The 24,858-nt window shown below is 40.9% G+C and overlaps 1 pseudogene; it reads right to left on the reverse strand.

The window, feature by feature from the left end:
- Positions 1-1,294: 1,294 nt before the first annotated feature.
- Positions 1,295-7,078, reverse strand: LOC114788327 (NACHT, LRR and PYD domains-containing protein 12-like; annotated as a pseudogene).
- Between the last annotated feature and the right edge of the window lie 17,780 nt (positions 7,079-24,858).

Here is a 24,858-nt window from a genome sequence, read left to right on the forward strand (position 1 = left end):
TTCATTCCCCCGTCAGCTTGCGGACATGACAGAATGTCGCAGCTCACGCCTGAAGCGCAGAGCAAAAAGGCAGAAAACTACGCAGAAGAATTCAGCCAGCTGCGGAGAGTGCAGGCGCCAGCAGGGAGTGGGGCCTGGGATACGGCCCCCAAGTACTGGTTGATCCACGAAACCTGGAAGCGGCAACACAAGAGGAGAACCTCAACGAGGAAGCGTGCCTCCAGTGGGGATATGGGCCGGCTCCATGAGTTCTGCCCATGGGAGCTGATCATGCACTGGCTCAAGGGAGTAAGCAGAGTGGTCAACCCACGTGACTTCCGGTGGTGCGAAGGCAGCGAGAGAGAGCCGGACAGTGAGGAGGAAGGTTGCCGGAGGGTCCGGGACTGCCTCCCTGCATGGTGCAGGGAGGGGAGCTGATCACACTGCCAGCAGGGACGTGCAGCGAGAGGGGCTGCATGTGCCGAGAAGGCTGGGGTGCAATAAACGATGGCCGGTGGGTCCGGGACCGTCTCCCTGCATAGGGACGTCAGAGGGGAAGTGCAGAGATAGGGCCCGCATGTACCCGGAAGGTTCGGCCTTGACTTTTGTGTGCAGGTTGGAGGGACCGAGGCCACCATGCAGGACGACGTCTGGGAGCCAGCCAAAGGGTCCAGGGTTAGGTAGACATGGTTGGAGCCTGATTATAAGGACTTGTTGAACAGCCCATCAAGGCTGCGACATTTTATGTGGACCGTACAACTTGTGTGTACAGTTGTTTTCAGTTCTAGCAATCGGCACATGCCTGCGAATTAGATTGTGTTCTCCCTTTTTGTTTCCTGTTTTCAGCCTCGTGCCATTTTTCCTTTATTATATAATAAATCTTGTTTCCAAGTATGTCCCGTTTCTGCGCTTCATTCCCCCGTCAGCTCACTGACGTGACACAGACAAAGCATACGTAAAGCATAAGATTTTATTTTCTCCGTTTCAACATATGGGATATGAGGGTGAGCAATTTAATTGCATCTTTCATATGTCTTTTCAAAGAAACATACAAATTGAAATCTTTGAACATAGTTCATTTTCCATAATTTTCCAAGACTTGAGCAGCAATCAGATTTTATTTAACAAAAGACCTTTCAATAGTTGAGAAGTTAATTCTTTCAAAACCTGAATATTACTTATATATAATACAGAATTACTTTATTTTACACATCTGATATACACAGAATTCCAGATATACACAGAATATGAACACACATTAATGAATGGAAAATGATAACTAAAGCTAAAAGTAAATGGGAAATAAATAGTGTAAACATAATGGAAAGAATACTAGAAGTAGTGAAAGTAAAGTGATTGTCATTGTGATACACTGCAGCACAGCACATGGTGACACAATGAAACGTGTCCTTTGTATTTAACCATCACCCTTGGTGAGCAGTGGGCAGCCATGAAAGGCACCTGGGGAGCAGTGTGTGGGGACAGTGCTTTGCTCAGTGGCACCTGGCGGTTCAAATCCAGAACTGCCAACCTTCTGATTACAGGTCCGTTTCCTTACTGGCTAGTCACAAAGCCATCAGCATCTGAATTTATACTTTTTTATATTTAATAAAGGCCAATAATGCACATTAGTTTAGGATATAAGACTATGAAGTAATTTTTCCTTTCTTGCTTTATGCATTTGGTATAAAATCCTTCTCCATTACATTTATTATATTATACATATTTATATTATGTAGTTTCTATATATACTATATCACACATCTGAGATTACTACTACTACGAGATTACTAGGTCAATGTTTAAATGGATTTAAATGTATATCTGTGTACTATACATACATGAAGCAAATGAAATATGTTTGTTTGATCTAACACAAGGAAACGTTGCGTAGGTGTGTAGTGTGTAGGTGTGTTAAAATATCTGAGGAGACACAGTAAAATGAAATACTGTGAGCATCCCAATCCAGATACACTCCTACTTTCACAGAGGTGGGGTCTGGTGATGGAATAATAATTTCACAATTATTGTGCCGGGCGTGGTACTGGTCCATGGAGCAGGTCAAACTCCAGGACTTCAGGTTGTCCCCAAGCCTGCTGTCACTCTTCCATCCTTTCCTGTCAATATCCTTATGTGTTACTGCTATACGGACATTCCCAGTCCAGTAGCCCCAGCAAACCTCCCAGTAAGAGCGTTCCTGTAAATCCTCCATGCATAAGACCTGTTCAACATGCTCAAATCTGTCTGGGTGTTGGGGATAAGACTGACTTTCTGCCTTGTGTTTCGCCACCTTGTTTCCTTCGGCCAGAGAAAGAGATGAGTGAGCCGTGTTGATGTCCAGTGTGAGATGAACTGCATCTGTAAAATGTTTTTGGTGAGTAAAAGTGACGTATTCACAAAATGAAATCGATTTCTTACTCGAAGCCAAAGTATGAGATTGTGAGGTTTCTAGCGACATCTAGTGTTCGCAGAAGGGTGACAGAATTTACATTTATATTCACAGGATTTATCAGACGCCCTTATCCAGAGCGACTTACAATCAGTCCAGGGACAGTCCCCCCTGGAGAAATTTAGGGTTAAGTGTCTTGCTCAGGGAAACAATGTTAGTAAGTGGGATTTGAACCTGGGTCTTCTGGTTCATAGGCGAGTGTGTTCTCACTAAGCTACTAAAAAAGATGAAAGCATGACTGCCCCTAGTGGCCACATGAGGATATTTTGCAAGCTGTTCTACATTTACATTTACATTTACAGCATTTATCAGACGCCCTTATCCAGAGCAACTTACAATCAGTAGTTACAGGGACAGTCCCCCCTGGAGCAATTAAGGGTTAAGTGTCTTGCTCAGGGACACAATGGTAGTAAGTGGGATTTGAACCTGGGTCTTCTGGTACATAGGCGAGTGTGTTACCCTCTAGGCTACTACCACCCCAGTCAATTCTAGTCAATTCTGGTAAAGCTGAGGAGATATGCTCACTGCTAGACAAAAGCCATGGCTTACATTTTTGCAGTCCCATTTTCAGTCTGTTCTCCCCACCTTGGTCAACACTGAAAGAAAACATTTTATTCACAGTGGATTACATTTTGGCTTATATTTACTTACATATTAATAAATGCTAGTTTTACCAGAACAATTTTACATTAAGGCAGCTCATATTTGTGCATCATAAAAACACTAACTTGAGTTTCTTCAGATTACACTTTGAGTCAGACAGTCTCATCTTTCCCGTCTCTCCTGGGTGGTTGTAGCTCAGATCCAGCTCTCTTAGGTGGGAAGGGTATAAACTTAGGCCTGAAGCCAACTTGGCACAACCAACCACTGAGATACAACAACCTGAGAGCCTAAGTGGGAAAAAAGGTTCCTCTCATAATCTTTGAAGCAAATAATGTTCAGTTGTATCATAATTATAGAAAAACATTGTCACCAAGTTTGCCCATATCCCAAAGTCACCACTGACCCCAGTGTCTCGAGTTTACAGTCTGGGCTATGCAGAGCATCCACGAGCGCAGCCAATCCCGTGTCACACAGGTCGTTGTCCCGTAGCTCCAGAACTCTCAGCTCTGTGGATTTCGACTGAAGCATTGATGCCAACACGTTGCAGGACTCTTCTGTGAGTTTGCAATGAGCCATCCTGCAGATTAAATATTCATTCACTCATTTTCATAACCGCAAAGTCACAGTTGCCATTGTACATTGTTCATTAATTCATTAGGCGGGTGGTAGTAACCTAGTGGGTAATACACTCACCTATGAACCAGAAGACCCAGGTTCCTCTGGATAAGGGCGTCTGGTAAATGCCGTAAATGTAAATGTAAAGAATTTTGTAGTACTGACCTCAAAATCTTTAGTTTACAATATGGACTCTCAAAGCCAGGAGAAAGCAGCTTGATTCCTGAATCCAGCACGTCATTGTAGCTCAGGTCCAGCTCTGTCAAAGGTGACTGACTTGACTGCAAAGCTGATGCCACAGTTTTGAAACACATGTCTGTTAGTTGACAGCGAGCAAGTCTGCAAAGGCAAAAATGAGAACTGTGTTGAATGACACAGACAGGGAGTGTCTTCATCCTATTTCATCATTTCAATTTGCAATGTCACGGTCATGTCCAACTGGAAACCATGATTAACAATTACAGTTACATCAGAATGCTTGGCGATATGAGCACTGCTGAGCTGATGGAAAGACCTTGGCCTTCTGCCTCATGTCCACAATCACAACCCACCACTGCTGATATCTCAGAGTAGGGTACCAATGTGTATTGTTGATCATTTATAAACTTACATAGCTCTCTTGCACCATTTCACTACTGGGACCAATCGTCTACGTCCCTCAGGTGATGTGTTGTATTTTGATGCATCAAATGTCTCCAGAACATCCGTGGACATGAGAAGGACGAAGGCCAGTGCTGAGCAGTAGGACGGTGAGAGTTTCTTCCCTGACGTCAAAAAGGTCTCAGTTTGTTTGTGAAGTGCATTGCTTTTAATCTCGTGGAGGCAGTAGAACAGATTGATGCATTGTTCGGCGGACAGGTTCCTTTCGGACTGCTCGCTGATGTACTTGGTTATTTCCTTGTGGCTGTTTGACGTTTGTATTTTCTCCGGTAGCAAGCCCAGTAGGAGCTCCTGGTTAGACTGTAAAGAAATTCCGAAGAGGAAGCGAATGAAGATGTCTAGATGGCCGTTCGGACTCTCCAGAGCTTTGGCCACCACGCTCTGCAGCAAATCATGAAATGGACACCACCGACGAGCCACTTTGAGGAATGATTGAGCTCTATTTTGTTCTTCACCACATAAGAATGAAATATATGGAGGGCAGCAAAGAACTCCTGAATAGTTGGATGTACGAAGCAGTACATATTTTTCCTGAAGAACAGAGAATCTTCCTGACTGATCTTAGTGCATATGCCAGAGTACACAGCAGCTTCGTCCACATTGATGTCCAAACTTGTCAAGTCATGCTCAGAAAACATAAAATTGCTCTTCTCCAAATGTGTGAAAGCCAGCTTGGCCAATCTCAGAATCATGTCTTTGTGCCCTTTAAGAAGTTCCTGTTTATTTTCCAGGTAGGATCCATGAATCTTCTTGTTCATCACATTTGTCTGAACTAGGAGAAAATGTATAAACATTTCTGTCAGTGTGGTGGGCAGGTTCTGTCCATCCATTTGTTTGCGGTCCCCTAAGACAGCAGCTGTGATCCAGCAGAATAGCGGAATGTGGCACATGATGTGGAGGCTCCTTGTTGATCTGATGTGTGAGATGATTCTGTTGGCTTTGGTCTGGTCACTGATTCTCCTTCTGAAGTACTCCTCCTTCTCTGGGTCCCTTAACCCCTGGACCTCAGTCACCTGGCTGATGTACTCAGACGGGATGCGACCGGAGGACGCTGGTCGTGCTGTTATCCAGATCTTAGCTTTGGGCAGCAGGCTACCTTGGATTAGTTTAGACACCATGATGTCAACAGTTAGCTCGTCAGCGGCAAATGCCTCTTGGAAATCTAACTTCAGCTTGCTTTCATCCAGACCATCAAATATGAACATCAACTTGCACTCATAAAATATGTCAGGATTATCCAGCTCTTCCAGTTCAGGATAAAATTTGACCAAACATTTGTGCAGGGAAAGCGTTTTTGCTCTAATTATATTCAAGTCCCGGAAAGGAAGGAGAAACATGAACTTTATGTCCTCATTTGCTTTCCCTTCTGCCCAGTCAAGAACAAATCTCTGTACGGAGAAGGTTTTCCCAATGCCACCAATGCCTTTAGTCATCACTGTTCTTACGTGCTCCTCTTTAAACATGCCACTGTAGTTCACTTCAGCAGACGCTCTTTTCCCAGACGCTGGGCTGATCTGCAGTACCTCGTGATCATAGTTCACGTCTTCACTTTCTCCCTCTGTAACGTGGAGCTGTGTGAAAATCTCACTGAGCTTCCTCCTCTTCTTTAAGTCTGTGCCTTCATGTATAAATTCAAACCTCCTCTTCATAGCATCCTTATGGCTCTCTAAGACACGGTTCAATTTGGCCTCATCCTGTGTACTATGTAGAAAACAAAATATGCAAGAAATGTTGACTGATTAAAATGAGAAGTCACATGAATTTGAGTTTTTGAAATACAATGTATTTTATCATCAAAAATTATGAAAATTGCAGATGGTCTAAGGGTTCATATAAAGTGAAGTGATTGTCATTGTGATACACAGCATAATAATAGCATAGTGCTAATTCCATATATATATGGAATAACACACACACACACACACACACACACAAATGAATATATAATTTACCTGACTGCTCTTATATGCAAACAGCGAGACTTTACTTTTTCTAGAAGTCCTCGCTTTCCCATTCTCTCCAGAATGCGGAATGTTAGTTCCAGAGCGTCTTTTTCAGTATAGCGCTGAATCATCTCCTTTGCAAGATCTTCTCTAGCAGCATCACTCAAAAACTCTTCAGGTATGAGCTCTGGCACAATCTCATCTCTCAATTCAAACTTGAAACGTTTAAAGTCGTCTCTCCCCAGATCGTCCAAGGCCCGGGTAATAATGTGCCTTCTGGAAAACTGTAAAAGGATCAATCATTTTTTTCATTACTACATGTATGTTATACTGCATATATTTTATTCATGTATGTAAAACATTATTAGGGCGTATATTTTATTATATTATATAAAACTGCTGAACAACTTCTTAAGATGGTGGAAATTGCGAGCCATTTGAACTGATCAGCATTAAAACCAGGCTTTTAATAAAATGCTAACTCTTGCTTCTGGTTTGTTCGTCTACAATCTGGTTCCGATCCACAAGTGCAAAAAAAAAAATGCTAAATTTAATTAAACTTCCCACATTTCCTTGTCTGAAGAATCGGTTCGGAAGTGTGTGACAATGCAATAAGTTTAATCGAAAAATACTCATCTCCCTCAGAAGACTGCATTTTGAAACCACGTCGTTCTTCCCCTGGTTATGTTTAATGCGGAAGTATCGGCAGATTCATCTCCCGTCCGCTGTGTTACAGCGCGATCCCACGGCCTCCCGCTACAACGCTAAAACCTTCACACGGGTACAAAAAGTGCGGTGATCTGTAGCCCGGATCACGACAACCCACGGTTGGCGGGAACCGACGAGCGCGGCAAAGCGACGCTGCGCCACGTGACGCGCCGACACGGACGGCTACACTTTAGAAAGGCGGGATCACAAAATGACTTTTCGTGGGTCATTTGATTTACTGTTAAATAACTTTTCTCCCTGCTGCTCCAGTCATAATATGTGGGCGATAACACGTTAAAAACGTTTGCTTGTGTCTGTCCAGATTCCACGTGCTGCTACTAGGACGTCAGTTCTACATTTGCGCATGTGCAGTGAGAAAAAAACCCTCAATACGGACGACTGGACATCTCGGAGGGGTCAATCGGTGATCGAACATCACATACAAAGCGCGACCAGGCTGTAATTCGGACATTTGTTTAAGGGCTCAGGATATTTTTGTTTCAGACCCAGCATAGAACCGGCTCCATTCCTCAGCCGCAACCCCATTATTTTTGTTAAAAAAAAGGTGATGTGTCCAAAAATGTGTGTTTTTGTACAGTGATTCTGTGTAGAAATTACTGTCTAGTTAAAAAATAGACACACACATGTGGTGCAATTACATTTATCTACAGTGTATGTACAGTATGTACAATCACTGTTACGGATGTACAGCTCATAAAATTATTGTTTTTTTTTTTTTTACTTTTAAAGAGGTACTCACAGTATCTGAAAGTAAGTACATCAGATCGCATTTTTAAAATGGCCTCGAACATTGGGGTTACAATCTACACTACTCACAATAAGTTAGCGAAATGAAAGTGAAAGTAAAATAAAATAATTCTACATTAGTCCCACAAGTGGGAAATTATTCGGACATTTGTTTAAAGGGGCAAGTGAAGTGAAGTGATTGTCATTGTGATACACTGCATCTCAGCACATGGTGTACACAACAAAATGTGTTGGCAGCCATGACAGGCGGCTGGGGAGCAGCGTGTGGGGGTGCTTTGCTCAGTGGCACCTTGGCGGGAACCGGGTCCTCGAACCAGGGCGCTTTCTTAACCGCTAGGCCACCACTGCCCCTAGGCCACCATATTGTGAGAGACTTAGTGGATGTCATACATACGATGTATGTTTCACTTCAGACATTTTTGGGATATTGAGGCAATTGTATTGGGGTGAAAAACACACTTCATTTTGTGTTTTCCATGTAATGGTGTCATTGTGTACAGGTGTGTCTTATATTGGGGCCAATACTAAGAGACGACCTTTCTCAATGTGGCATCAATTTCAACATTCTGTGGGTATTAAAAGCTGGTATTGTCACTAAGTCATTACAAGTTCATCATTTAAACAGCCATGAACACACAATGTCACTTAACGGACGAGGAGTGTCACCTGACCATGGCGCGCCTTTGTGTCATTGGCAGGCAGTAAGACGAACTTGGTGTGTCTCAAAGTGTCATCAGCAGACTTGCATCAAGACACAGAACTACTGGCAGAGTTCATGACAGACCCAGGAGTGGAGCCCCACGTACCTAAGGACCTATACACTCAGACATCTTAATGTAACTGGCACACAGCTACAGGCCCGTTTATAAGATGGTTACTAGGGACATAGACAACCCAATGCCATACGACCGTTGCAGGTGACTCCACTGACACCAAGACACGGCCGTGAATGTTTGCAGTGGACACAAGACCATGTGACCTGGACAATGTAGCAGTGGTCTACCGTTGGGTGTCACGTAATCTTGCACAGAAGTGATGGTCATCAGAGTTGCTGGAGAAGGCGAGGTGAGCGATACGCTGAAGTCAACATGGTCCCCAGGGTTTGCTTTGGTGGTGGAGGTGCAACAGTCTGGGCATCAACAGTCAGCACAAAACAGATTTGGTTATTGTACATGGCTCCGTCACTGCACGTTCTTACCTGAGAGACATCAACCCCCAATTCTGCAGCACACCCCCAACTTTCTGATCATGGATGATAATGCTCCATCACACTTTGGCCGAATAAAGGCTGAACATGGGGCCCAGCCACAGCAGATTCTGTGGGTGCGCGTAAAGTGTCCGGGATCCTGGTCATGTTCAATTTGCGAAGTGGCTGTGAATGGACTATGTCCTCAGGAGTGTCTGGGACCAGCCTGTTTTAATAATAGGGTCCCATCAGCTGGGAGTGGGCAGTTTATCTGCTTTCCACAGCTAAACAGCCCCTTCCTCGAATGTGCGGGTGCTGTGGACGTTGGGTAGAGTGGAGGTGAGGCCCACACAGCTTTTCCCCCGGGGTATGAGCCAGTTAAGTCGGCCTCCACAGTGCCACTCCAGCGGCCATGGTTTTTTTCTGTTTTGATGCGTTTTTGGTATTTTTGGTATAACTGTGTGGTTTTCTTTTGTTAAGGAGCCAGGACACGACCGAGTGGGTGTCCTGGGTGGGGAAGTACTTTGTTTGGCTCTTGGGGTTTTAGAATGTAACCGTGATGAGTGTGAATTTAATTTTGTCCACACAGTGCGTCCCTTTGCTTTTCTTACTGCCCCCTATCCCTTTATCGTAAGCGGGGTCGGCTCAGTTTTATTTCCTTTGATTATTTAATTTTATTAATAACAAACTAAAAATTGGAAACACGTCTCTTGCCTGTCAGTGTAACGGACCTGTGTGCTTTTTTTTTGGCGTAATTAAAAAGGGTTTTTCCTGAGTGTCCCTTGGGTGACGTAGTCGAGCTTTCCTCGGTTCTGCCACATACTATATAGGTCTGGAATTTTGGGTGAAGTCGTTTTCACATTTCATGCTTACCTGCAACCATTAATGATGATATACAGGAGGTACGGACTAGATATAGTATCTACATCTACAATATTCTATTGATGGATTTTAGATTTCTTGGTGAGTCTGGAACATTCATTAATTGAACAAAGCTAATTGTGGCTGATTCACTAAATGTAACAGTATACGTGCTGTTAACAGTTACTGTGTTTCACATTACATGCATTCATTTTTAAATGGCCAGAATGATTCAACAGCAGCATCAGTCCCAGAAGAGTGACAGTTTAAAAAAGTCACCACTGTCAGAAATGCAGAAATCAATGATCACAACTAAAAGTGACAAATAAGCCTCTGCACACAAATAAGCCTCTGCAACTCAGAAATGCAGGTTTTGTTCTGGCGCCCCCTAGTGGGAAGTGTCTGCGCCTCGGCTTAATGCTGAGTTCAACTGATTGAGCAGGACCCTTCAGCTTCAGATGCTGTTTCCAGTTTTTACAGTCCCTTAGCAATGTGACTGTAATTGGTAAAGGACTCACAACTAACATAGTAATGACAGAGGAATAACTTATTGTATTTCGAACGTAACTGAATAATAGGAACTTCATTTCGAATGAAAATACTCTGTAATGTTTATTAACAGCCAGTAGGTGGCATGCTTTTCATTGTGGTCTAGGACTGACACGGACACCTAGAGAAAAAAAAAGGAGCCATTTAAAGTGGTGCAGATATAATGATGAGTACTATCAACAGGATAATGTGATAACTTGACTGTTAATCATTAAAAGAAAAAAAAGGTCAATACATAAAAACTATTAGCCATTTTGCTTCTGCAATTTCTTTCGGAATATCTACTCTGTGATTGGAGATGACAACGCTTTTATTAACACAATTAGGCTGTCCGTCTGAGGTGATATATTGGATGTTTTGGGAGAAATGCTTCAAGACATGTCGTCCTCAACAGCCAGACTGTCTTAAAGCCACTGTAGGTCTCCTGGTGGCTGGATCCTGGTTGATTCCTGGCAGATCTCTGACTGTTTTCGAACCTTTTCATATTTCCAACAGTACCAACCAAGTTAATCGAGTTAAAACCCACAGACACTATAGCTGAACACAAGCTGCATCTGCTGAATCAACCTAAAAAGCTTTTTACGTTGGATCTGAATAAAGGACACTGCAGCTGGAGTAAAGATAATGTCTTAAACTTTTTTTTATGATGAATAGATTTAGTCAAGTCACAGTTTTACAGTAGAGACATTTTATGAGTTTTATGATGCCTATAAAATATGTCTTAATTCTGTTACATCATGGAACAATGACGTAGATTTTTTTTTCCACTTCACCTAATGGGCTGTGTCAGAGTGACATTCTTTTGTGTGTCCATGCCGCTAAAATGTGTGGCCACAGCTACAGCTTTATCTCTGCTGCACGCTGTTTCTCGCCCATGGCAGAGGAGTTGGTTGGAGATGGTGTCTGACCAACAGCACTGAAGTCGTTCCACAGATGCTGGATTGGACCTTGACTTAAGCATTTTTGGTTTTAAGACATTCCTTTGTGGATTTTGCTGTACGCTTCAGCTCATATTCATTGTGGAAAACTGTCTCCCACTTCACAGCATGGGAGAAAATCTTTTCTTCCATACATCGTCCCTCGCACGTTTCCCAGCTGTCTTTATGGGCTTGACACAGCTCACCCCGTGCTTTGCTGTAAAGTTTCTGTGATGTTGGTGTGATTCCTCAGCCAAGTCATAACAGCGATAATTCGGTTCTTGGTCACAGACCATCTGTGTGTAGCTGAGATGTGAGGCGTTTCTCAACAAAGCCTTTCTTTTGAGCATGCCAGGTTTCTGAACTGTGGATGCTGCTGTTGTCTCATGCACCGCCGCTGCTGCAGAATGCTGTTACTCCTGTAGAGTCGCCGTAGGTCTCCTGGTGGTTTGGATGCTGATGGATGCTTCCCATGCATGTCTTATTTCCTTGTGATGGAGTTTATGAAGGGCCTTCATCTTCTGCTAGTGTTTATAGTCAATGAAAACTCATTGACATTCAAAGATCTGTGACTGATCTTCACAAGATGATTTTCGGCTCCCGAGATCAGAGAGAAGCCAGAGAAAAGAGAATGTGAAGTAGAACAGTGGTTCTCAAGTATCACCTCTGAAAGCCATGTTAGGTTGTCCTGATGTACCACCAAACAGAGTCCGGTCGTACACAGACCAGTTTGAGCACCAATAATCTGATGAGTAGAGTTCATCCGTGTGAACGTGGAGGCTTTAAGGAGGCTTTCTGTACACACAAATAAAAAATGAACACACACACACACACACACACACACACACTGTGTTCCGAATGGCCTTTCATAAATCCAATTAGCATAATTGCAAACAGGCACGTGTCTTGATTGGCACTGCTTCTCTCTGCAAGCTTTTGATTGGCACTGGGCTCGTGGTTGGAGTTGACCAGGTGGAAAAAGTGAAAACCATGTTTGCATGAAGCATGTAATCTTAAGACCTTTATGTGAAGAGAGTGGCGGGGGGACCATGTGATTTCATCAGCCGGACTGTAAACCCACATGAAATCCACACGCGGTGGCCGGGCACAGGGGGCTGATGAATGACCAGGCTGTGAAAATAAACCATCACTCTGTTGTTATTCCAGTAACCTTTGCATGGATGATAATGGGGTTTTAAAGAAAGTTAGCATTGGAAAAAAAAACGTTTTAAGAAAATTCATTTCCTGATTTTCTGGCATCAGAAAGGGTGGCAAGAAAGATAACTTATATATAAAAAAACAGAGGTGTTATCTTTCCACCGCTCCTGCTGGACTGTGCGTTTCAGGCAGCAGTGAAAACCTGATAGATCTCTGCAGGGGCTCTTGGGGGGCATGGACTTCCTTGGATCCACAGGGATATGGGTCATAGGTCTTCTCAATGTCTTCGTCTTCCTCAAAAGCAATTTTGCTAAAGCTATTCCGGACCATTTCCAGCTGGACCATTTGTCTGAATGAAACCTTTAGTCTAGCAGTTGTCACCATGTCATGATAATGCCATAAGTTATTTTTACGTTTGATGAGAACTTTGCCAGTGAAGTATAATATTGGCTACTTTATAATCTAGAGCCCAGCATACAGCAGCATCTGCATTTGCAGAGGAAATACACACCACATAGACGCAAAAGATGTTCATGTTAAACTCCCGTATGGTATTTTCCCCTCTTGGCTGTCTCTTCAGTCGACTATGTGTGGTTCCAGTTGACATCGCATAGATCCTCCTGTGGGATCATGCAAATGAAGAAATTTTTCGAGCCACTGAGCTCATACGTAACATTCATTTACTTGAAATTTATATTGGGCTGAAATTGACTGAAATGTCAAGCACCATTCAATTATATTTTCTAAAAGTGGAAAAGTGATGTAATGCTTCTGGAATACATTAAGACATCAATGTTTGTCATATAATGTTATTAGACAATTGAACTACTTTTTACAAAAAAATATTATTCAGACAGTCACTCAAAAAATGAATCGGTTTACGATACGTTTCTCTGTGAAAACACGTAATGAAGCAATGGATACTGCTGCTATTCTGATTGTTCTTCTGAGACATGAAGGCACAGAAATTCAATGTTTACTCTGATTATGATGATGTCCGTAGTACTTTGTTTGTCCTTCAAACAACCAACACCGCATTGGGGAGGTCGACGAATCCTGGCCCCGATTTTGTGTGGAGTTAGCATGCTCTCCCTGTGTGGTTCTCTGGTTTCCTCCGTCTTTCACTATTTAGACTGGTGACTCTAAATTGTCAGTGCGTGTGTGCACCCTACGGTGGGCTGATGGACAGCCCTTGCTCTGTGCGACCCCGAACCGTGACCCTGCACGACCCAGTGTTAAATAAATACATTTGGCTACTGTTGTTACTACAGATGTTAAATGCATAGTTTGTTTTGGGAAATGAACACAGATGTTGAACTTACTATGAATATAACTTACTACCATTTTTCTTTCGTAGCTGCTAGGTGAATACGGTTGTGTTACTACTATACACTACTGTTCAAAAGTTTAGGGTAATTCAGAAGTGTCTTGTTTTTTTATTAAAAACAATTATTTTGTCTGTTAAACAAAACAGACATTGTTAATTGATGGGAAATGGCTGTAATTGAATGGAACATCTATCGATATATAAATTCCCTTACAAGTTATTACAGCAATGATGATAGAAGCAATAAAACTGGCCTTCTTCAGACTAGTATCTGGAACATCAGCAGATGTGGGTTGGACCTGACGATTATTTCTGTTGGTTACTGTTTCTCATTTATTTCATATTCACTGAAAACAAAATATCTAGATGACCCTAAATGTTTTTTTTGTGTTTTAATAATGAAAAGTTCGACTGAACTTATGGTCACCCAAGTAATTCAGAACCCTCTTGTGGGCTGGATTTTTTAGTGTCTATTTAATAACAAACAAACAAACAAGTGTTTTAAATGAAATGTGTGGAATTTCCTTTTCAAACATCTGAGCTCCACATGTTAATTGACTAAGATGAGCAACATTTTGGGCAACAATGAAAACATTTTAATTGACAGAACATTTGTAAACAATCCCTCCACAGCTTTTAGGAGGGGCAATATGGTAAATATATCAAAACATGATTTGCATTGCTTTCATAATTATAACCATGTGGCTGAAAAAGAAGTTTGGCCCTGTACATACATAAATAAAAAGCTATAAAACAAAGGCAGTAATGTGAAACTGTCAAATAGAAGACAGTGAAACCTATTGTTCTATTGTTTTCCATCTGTAGACTTTTGCTTGTAGGCGATCATTCTTTAGTTGTAGTTCTTATAGGATATCTAGGATACCTTATAGATATCAACAGTTTTTCTCAAATCAAATGAAATTATTTCACTTTAATTATAGCCCATTCCTGAACAGAAAGATACTGTTGGGAAGATGAAAAACCTTTAATCAGTTTCACTTCCGCCTAAAACATTTGCACAGCATGCTACGTGCTAGTATGCACTTGTGTGGTTGTTTGATTCACACTGAACATACCTCGGCAGGTTATTTGAAAGGTTGTTGTCAACAAGGCTGCTCTGTAAAAAAATGAAGCTGGAAAGAGGAGCCGGAAAACTGAGCCGGCGGAAAACATTCATCGTCAGCAGCCACTCATCATCTCTGGGTTTAAGAAGGGCAGCGCCTAATGTGAAGAATCTTTGCCTGATTAATAAGTCTTCAAAGGAAGCCGCTGTCAGTTCATTTCACAAACAGAAGTCACGTCTGTATTATATAACAGATGTTCTTACAAGGTGTCCTGGTTTTATTTCTGTTCTTATTTTTTACTGCTGTACCCTGTAGTACCTTTGTTGGTTGACCCTTTTCGTAGGCCTCTCCCGGGGTACGAAGTGGAGAGCGATGGAAGATGAGAACATCACCCCCGTGCACCCACGGAAGTGAGAAGTCATTACCTTGTCTAGACGGCCTGTGATGTATGGCACTGCACTGGCCACAGGGACCTGGGGAGATCTTGGCAGACCAATCTCAATCACGACATGTTCCCTCACGTCAGCAGACAATGTGGGGCTGTGGTGGAGGAATAAGCAAAGCTTGAGTCATGGAAACATGAGCATGCCTGTAAACGGTTAATTGAAGTACACTGGGTTCCTATAGGATGGTCAGGAGCCAGATGGATCTGTGGAACCATGGCCATCAAATTTTAACCTTTCTGTACTAGATTCCATCCTAATGCTGTCATTATAGGGATAGTTATGAAATAATGGATGAAATCATATCACTGCTGTGTCTAGCCGACTCTCAGAAACCACATTTCTAAACCACATATAGTATCAATAATAAAAATAAGAAATAAGTAAAGAAGTGTACAATAAGGCTCTATTTATATACCTTTACAATTCCTTTGCCCCAAAGATCTGCTTTCTGCTCATTCAAGCACATGGCATTACGCACTTTGGAATGTGACCAAATCAGTCTGAGGTAAAGCAGATCTCCTTCACATCCCCATTTTACCCCTGAGTGTGTGTATGTAGTACCTGGCCTGCAGTGCAGGGTTATGCTGGAAAGAAAGGTGATGGGAGGTCCATGGCTAAAAGCCAGCAGTGTTGGTCAGTTGCTGACTCATACACATTAGTCAGGAATTTTGAAAGTAAATAGTAATATATCAACCTGCCAAAAATCTGTTTCATGCTAGAGTTGGTAAAAAAAAACAAAAAATAAACACAACAATTATCCTGACAAATTTTATCTCAAGAGAATTGGAAATCTTTAAATTTACGTCTCTATTCTCTGAGCTCGCAGTGTCATTATCCTGCTATCCCTTCAGAATATCCTTTAATATTAAAGAAGCTGCATAGAACAAAGGCACATAGTAGGTGCCTTTGAAGAACCTTTCAATAATTACATCATATTTATACATATAGTTACTGCTTACTTCACTGATGTGAGAGGCCAAGTGAGAAAATGGCAGAGGGTCCCAGGCTTTTCATAGTTTTGATGTGTTCTCTAAAATGGAACTCTTCTGTCAGTTGATGTGACTTAACTTTTTACCTTACTGAGTGTCATTAATGCAATGGATGATCATTTGAGTGTAAGATCAAGGTTCTAACAGCTGTGAATTATATATATATATATATATATAAATTTAACAATAAATTAGAAATTTAGAATTGCCTCTTGTTTTACTTTACTTGTCCTCCCTTCTTTATCAGTGACCCTAGACACTATTTTTAAAAACTGCATTAGTCTCTGGGAATACGTAGCTTTTGTCAGTCAGATAAGATAGTTACATGTAAGTCTGTGCTTACATGTCCATTAAATGTCAAACTTCACATTTCAGAACAGAATATTGGAAAACATGACTAGTCTCTAAAGATATCTTTTCTGCAGTACAATCCCACTTTCAAAATTCTTTCCTATGCCATCAACAACCATCAACTCTGATTTTCCATTTTAAAAATAAAGATCGTATCTCTTCTTAAAACACTACTTTGATAAGTTAAGGCAACAGTTCTTCCACTATGATGTCCAGATTATCTATTGATATTAAAATTATTTTTATTTCTAAAGTGTAGCAAGGTCAGGAGAGAAGGTACCTTAGAACAGCACCCGCCTGTATCCCAGCATGCCCTAGGGCAGTCGTGACCTCAGCAGCTGTGTCTGACCTGGCATTGGACTGTATACTGTATATGTTAGCGTCCAAAGATGAACTGTGCATGCACATAAAATGTGTGGAGTGACCCAGGCTCCAGTGGACGGCCTTTTAAATGGTAACCTGATCAGCATTGTTCCACCTGGGCCATCAGGACAAGTGCAACTAATACGCTTTGGCAAGTGTGCACAACTACATTCATTCTGATGATGTGCAGTGTTTATGTGTCAAAAAAGTGTAATATTTATTATATTATTTAAACACACTGTATTTTAAATATGAATAACTTTTTTGAAAAGAAGAACGATTGGTACAATAAAGTTAATCACAAAATGGTGAAATCCAGGCCACTAGGTGTCAACATGCTTCCCCATACAGGGAGAGTCTGTCTCCTCATTTATTGCTGTGATCACATTTCAAGGCTTCGTTTTCCGTTTGCCCACGGGACTGACTGACTGTTCACAGTGTAATTTTTGCAAAACACCTCATCAGATAAGCCAGGCAAACCTCACTTTTTCCACTGCTACATTTAAATAGTGAGGACCTCCAGAAAACACAACGTATTTATATAAAGGTCTAGTGTGTGGCCATTTTATAAAAATAAGGGCACTGTTTAATGGCAGTCAAATCAAACTGGCAGTTCTGAATATACTGGGGACAATTAATTATCAACATCACTTGTACAAAAAGTCAAAAAGAAGGAATTATAAAAGATTATAAAATCTTATTGTAGAAGCCCTTTAGCAACTTTTCATTAATGGTGTATTGATTTTACTCATTTTATTCACTGTGGGCTGTATTGAGTTGGGTTGGACATTAACATTTACTTTTATGGCATGTATAAGACACCCTTATCCAGAGTAACTTACAATCAGTATTTACAGAGACAGTCCTCTTATATCTACTTAAACTGGTGACAGAAAAACATTACACAGCAAAAATTTATTTGCAAGACATTGTTCTATTGTCATGTTATCACAGACTATAAAACAAGTGAGTAGATGTGAGTCATGGAGGCCAGTACAGAACTTAAAGAGCTTCTCAAGGTGGGCATCAACAGAAGTCAACTCAGAAGCACATAGACCACATGCAACACAGACAACCAACAAGGTATGGGGAGCTTATTTAAGTGGGGTTAAATGGATACATGTAGAAAGTTTTCATTAGGGAACAGGCATGGACTCAAAGGAGGACCGATTCAGTGGCACCGATACATTACGGTGGAAATAAATGTGTATTCAAAGAGTTCAAAGTTCTGGATAATTTACATTTTCAGGTACGAAATCAAATAAGACCAAACATCAGTGGCTAAATACACACAGAAAAAAAGCCCACTGGGGTTTATATTACACTGTGGAAAAAGAAATAAACCAAACCTTGTTAAGGTACCTACTGTAGATACAATTTCCTCAGTAATTTATAGGCGTCAAACACTGGTTAGTTGTGGTTAATTGTAAAAGATGTGGACATGCCTGCAGTTGCTTCTGACATTCCTGAGTGCAACATGTTTTCACTTTGAATCTTCATTTGTCCCGTCCCTGATAACGTCAGCAGATGAATGCACCTAGTAAACTTCATAGATTGTTGTGCGATGGACCGTTCATTAAAGGTCTTAGAGAGCAGAAGTTAAGAATGTGCAGTTCATCTCATCAGTCAACAGGTTTAAATACAATAAGTATCATTCTATTTTTAAAATATATATTAGCATGTCAAATGCTGTCACCACAAGTCTGACTAAAACATTAAGACCAAGTGAATGATACTGCATAGGTTCCCTTTGTGCCATCAAAACAGCTCAAACACATCATAGCATGGACTCCACAAGACCTCAGAAGATGTCCAGTAGTACATGCAAACTTCACCAGAACATGTACATTTTATACTTGTATACTTCAAGATTTGTTAGAAAACAAAATTCTATCAACAAACCAAATGTATAGATGTCATAGTGACAAATATGCAACTTAAACTGTTTCAGAGAGATACAGTATTGGTTCAGTTCTGTTCTGTTCGGTTCTGTGTGTAGCCTGCCTGTGGAGGTCTTCTTTCCATTGGGATAGTTTCCAAATATGTGAAGAGATAGAGCTGTGGACCTCCCTCGCCACTGTTTTCCTGGTAATAAAACCAAGGGATTCTTGTCGGGGAGAATCCCTTCATTTCCAAAGAGCCATGGGATGAGTTACAAGCTCTGATCTTGTTATCGCTATCCAAAACAGGTATGGCAGAAAGGAGTACAAATACTTCTCCTGAAAACCCTTCCTTCTCCAGAGCATCTTCACTGATCTCCACACCCAGTTTATTGCATTTCTCAGATTTATTGTGAGGTTGGAGCTTTAAAGAATCGGGGGAGAAATAACTCAGGATTTAGTACTGTTATAAAAAATGATCAGATACACATCAGAATATCATACAGAAAATTGAGATAACCAGCCCCTTTTATGAACCAATTTAAACCCATTTAAATCAGATTTACACAATACAGATGACTTTACTGGGACCATACCATACAAATGCCATGAGAAGAACTTCAGAGGTGTGACTTACACCAAGAACCTGTCCCTTTCCCAGGATTAAAAGCAGTAGCCACTCTGTTCTGTTGTCCCTTTACCTTTATGCATTCCAGCACATGTGGTCTGAATTATGTTTCTGGCAGGAGGAACAATCTTGAATCTTCTCTGAAAGGCTGTGGCCCAGGCAGACTTTTTATTCATCCTTTGCTGACAGATCTTAGTGGAAAATTTGTGCGCACTTATTTTGTGCAAATATTCGGCCCTGAACCTGGTCAAAGAAAAAAGCAAAACAAGACTGCCCAGTGGTGGCATGGCCACTGCAGTCCCTCAAAAACATTCCATTCCACTGTAACATAAGCTAAGAGGAAAAAAACCCTACTCCAATCTCAACAGTACTATAGATAATAATAATTACAGTAACTTGGAACAACCTTCTCATCCATAGATTTAAACAGTGCATACAGTGTAGGTGCATCAATTTTATTTTCATTTGTTTTAGTGACTTCCTGTTCTTCTACTTCCATCCACAGGACAGTGACCAATACAACAGCGGTTTCTCATTTGAATGCATTTTGAAATAATGCAGTAATTTCATATCAGGGCTTGATATGTCTCTGTAATTAAAATGTAAGGCCATAGGTCACTTCCCAAGCTGTACAAACACATAAGTATACTAAACCCTAAACAAACATGAAAGGGCTCCTGGTACCCACAAGGCACTCTGATTTTAGCTTTAAACATCAGCATTGGCTGTCACAGCAAAGGGGTTAAGGTAATTATATTGTTAAATCTGAAATCTGAGTCCCTGGGCAACTGCAGTTTGTTCAGTGTGTCTCTTGTTACAGGGCCATTGTTTTACTTCAACACAGACATATGGCAACGCTTACGTCGAGCAACGGATTTCTTTCCATCTGCGTTAAGGTCTGCCACATACTTTCCCTATTTTAGCTCAAATATTTATATACAGACCTGAACTCTTTATCACAGACCACTGTACGTTCACCGCAAATGGTACTCAGCTTGTAACCGGCAAAATCCCATATCTAACAAATGGCCGTACTTCAAAGGTGCATTTAAAAATGTCTGTCTGCAGAATCTGTGACTCACATGGCAAATATCTTTTTACAACAAGAGCTGAATTCTTAAAAGATGAAATTAACAGATTTTGTGAGGTGTGTCCTGTTTCTGTGAACACCTGAAACTGCAATCCTGATTTATATTTTAATGATGAAATATTTTACATAGGCTGTGTTTTAAACGCACCTACTCATTTCTATTTCTGACTATTTCTGCACTGGAGGACAATATGAAGACTGAAAACTATTACTGTGAGGTTCTAAACAAACCAAAAATACTTTATATTTGAGGCTATTTAATGTAGGAAATGTTTCTCACTATCCTTCTCTAAACCACCTTAAAAGTTAAGACAATGGTGATGGATTTCCAAAAGAGTGACCATCACTTGAATTTTGGGACACTTGTTCAACCATGTGGTGTTCTGGCACTGGATCAAAGAACGAGAAATCCTTTTGAGATATAATACATGTATACTGTATATCACCAAGGTCAAAAAATGTGGTTCATGGTGCTCAGGTGCCGATATCTAGCACATGTCCATTCCTGAACTCCACCCTCTGTGTCCCCCCAAAAAGTAATTACACTGACAACTTATATTAAAACCTACCAATACAGTGAAAGTGCACACAAAGCACAAGACTATATGTGATTTTGTATTTCCTTCATGCCATGCAGCAGCTGTAGACAGCCAGAAGTGGAGCCTGGGGAGTGGTTCCAGGGGAAGATACTACCCTGGATCTCAAGAATAAACATATCCAAAAAGATATCTTAGCAGTTCTGTCTCTAATTATTCTAGTAGCTCTTGTTATTATAGTAATTAGAGATTATATGTGATTAATTCTTCAAAGTTCAGACAGCACATTCAGGCAAATGGCATCTGGACATTCTTTCCTCCATAGCCCAAGGCAGGGAAACTGTTAATTGTGCAGGTTTTTGCTTCTGCAGAGACAGGTCTGAGCTGTTTTAAGTCTTACAAGTTAGACTGCAGCAACAAGAGCGGAAGGGCTTGTAGTGTTTGAGATGTACAGAACGAGTCTCAGGTTTTTTAGTGTAGGTACTTATGTGGTCCTGTCCTTAGTCAGTTCTAATTACCAAATAGAATACACATGTGGGTCATTAGGACAGTCACACACTGAATTGGTGCCACCTGGTGGCCAGGGGCACTGTGTCCTGACAGAAGTGTTGAAGGGGAAATACACTGCTTAAGAAAATAAACGGAACACAACAAATAAGACATTGTATATCTGAATGAATGAAAACAATCACAGAAAAAATATCAATGGAAATTAAATTGATCAACCCACGGAGGTCTGGATTTGGAGTAACACTCAAAATGTCCTTAAAACAAGTAAAAATGAGGCTCAGTAGTGTCTGTGGACTCCACATGCCAATATGACCTCCCTACAACACCGGAGCATGCTCCTGATGAGGTGGTGGAGAGTCTCCTGAGGGATCTCCTCCCAGACCTGGACTAATGCATTAGGAGGAACCCAGGGACAAAGATGTGCCTGCATTTGGTTTCACACATGTCTGAGGATCACATCCCGGTACCTAATGGCAGTCAAGCTACCTCTGGCAAGCACATGCAGGGCTGTGCGGTCCCACAAAAGTAATGCCACCCCACACCATTACTGACAAATTGTCAAACCCACGTCCATGCTGTAAGACGTTACAGCAGAACGTTCTCCTTGATGCTCCCCTTTCACGCTGTGTTTTACCAAGGGTGAGGGTTAAAAGCAGAGGACGCATTTTGTTGTGTCACAGTGTGCTGTGCTGTCTTTCACAATGACAATCACTTCACTTCTTACCTCTGCATCCCTGCCACATCAACACCATCTGAGCGGCTGTTTTCTGCAGCAGGCAGCATAGATCTCAAAGAAAACTACGAGCCTGAACCTGGAGCTAAGGGGTTGGAAACGAATGCTTTTAATGATTTTTTTTTTTTATCCGATTCTACAATTAATGTTAAAAAAAAAAAAAGATCGATTATTAAAATAATTGTTAGTTGCAGCCCTACACAAAAAAATGTAATTGACTTGGAGATGTTGTTGAAGTGTTGCCTTTATTTATTTATTTATTTTATCAGTGTACATTGATGCCACATCCAGGCTAATCTTCCTCAACAGAAATAGCACAATTGTGTAGAAAGCTGTCGATGTAAATCCACTTATCATAACCACAAATAAATATAGAAAAATCCGACAATTCTGTTCACAAGTTTCAAATAGATATTTCTATCAAAATGTGTCACTATTGTTATACATACAAGACCAATCTTAGTAACGCAATGAAAGAAGGGCTGATTGATTTGTAGAGATGTGCTGATTGATTTGGTGTAATTAGTTTCACATTTGCAAACTTGCATGTGTCAGGTCATTGTTACTGTGTAATGGTTAGTCCCAGATGACATGGCTAGAAAAGTTGACTGCTTGGAAATGGTTTATAATGAAGGATTGTGATGCCTGAGAGAGATCACAGAGGAAGGAGGCAAGACAGTCCTGTGGTTTGTACACACAGAACAGAAGTGTACATGTAATCTGCCATTCTCTCATGACACCAGAACACTTTATTTTTCCAGCTAGTGGAAACCCCGCTGTTTACAGTCCCTTCACATAACAGAAATGTGGTCTATTGTAATTACTTACTGGAAAGGCTTCCTCAGAGCCATTATATTTATGTTCTACAGCCACAAAGTATTATTAATCATGTTCAAGTTCACATCCAATCGAACGTTTCTTCAATGGCCTGCTGCATTTCCAATCCAGCGAAAATCCTGCTGTGCAAGCCTTGTAAAGCGGTCCAAACTGGCTCATTATTTTAGCTATGTTCTATTATATATTGCACTTTTATTATCGTTTTTCCCTTAGCTGAACAATAATGTGGCTTTTTCATTTTAAAATCACATTTCCTACTGTAAATTTACTTTTATGCAAATAATTTTACTTGTATGACTCATTAGGAGGTATTGTTATGGGTAAATTGAACAAAAGTATTTATTCTACTTTTCTGCAGTCGTTCAGTTTTCCCTTGCCAAAGAAATCCTTACTGTAAGCCCTACACTGCTGGACTGCTGGAGAGAATTTACTGTAAATGCACCCACATTGGCCCTCTGTGGATTAGGTTTGCCTGCCCCTTGTATGCTATTGGTTGCAGTCTGTTGCCTGTAAGTGATATTTTTAACTGGTTGACACATCACTGGAACCTTTCCCATCTTTTTTTTGAAGCTTGGATGGATCCTTTATGCCTCACAATGACAAATCACAAAATTAAATCAGTTTTAGACCTTCATATATGACATTGTTAGACATTTTCCAGCAGTGGTGGCCTAGTGGTTAAGTAAGCATCCCTGTAATCGGAAGGTTGCCGGATCGAATCCCGGCCCCACTGCTCACCAAGGGTGATGGTTAAAAGCAGCTGAAATATTTTATGTGCACTGTGTGCTGTGCTGCAGTTTATCACAATGACAATCACTTCCCTTTCACTTTCAATCTCCTTTCAAGAACTGAGATGGTTCCTCTTTCTTTTTCTGGATTAGAATGAATGTCAAAGGATCAAATAAGTTATTCAGATCTTGGTTCCAGGACTTGCTCTTCTAGAAACCAGTCTTTGAAGTATCTCTGATGAGAAGGAAAGCATATAAAAAAGATTATAAGTTTGATCTATTGTAAACCATCACATGAACTTTTTCCCTCTCCTGCAATTAATTGTGTCTTAAACTGTTGTGCATAGAATATAATGTGAAAAATGCTAAATGTTAGAAAAAATGCACTGAATATTTATTTTTACAACGTTTAAAATATCAGAACTGTATAATGAGAGATACATGAACAACAAAATGAAGGCCCATTTCTTCTTTAATTGTTTATGCTTACCCAAGCTGTGAGGATTCACACTCATGTTTGCACATTCTTTCCATACGAAAGTGAGGAGGCAGTGTCTGCTGGGGAGTGATCGTCTCTGGTGTTCCCAGAAGTAACAGGCCAGGATCAAGGAAATCCTGCGCTGTTCCCGCCACATGCTGCTAAAACCATAATGATGAAAGCATCTGCATCTCCATCTGGCATGACACAGTGAGAAAAGGTGATTGCCAAAAGACGCGCACACTTCTCCACTATTTTTGGTCTCCCAGAATTGTTTTACAGGAATGACTGTGGAAAATAACACAAGGTTGCCGAACACATTCTGGATTTGACACAATGAGGTAGTTGCAATACAGATCATAAAAAGTAATTAAGACATATTTAAAAGACAAAGTCATAACCCTTTTCTGGACAACTCAATTTGTAGTAGCTAAAATATTACATTTCACACAAAGGTGAAAAGGAGATCATTGCAAAATCTACTTTATGCTATAATATGGTT

Source organism: Denticeps clupeoides, chromosome 1, assembly GCF_900700375.1.
Source record: "Denticeps clupeoides chromosome 1, fDenClu1.1, whole genome shotgun sequence".
Lineage (NCBI taxonomy): Eukaryota > Metazoa > Chordata > Actinopteri > Clupeiformes > Denticipitidae > Denticeps > Denticeps clupeoides.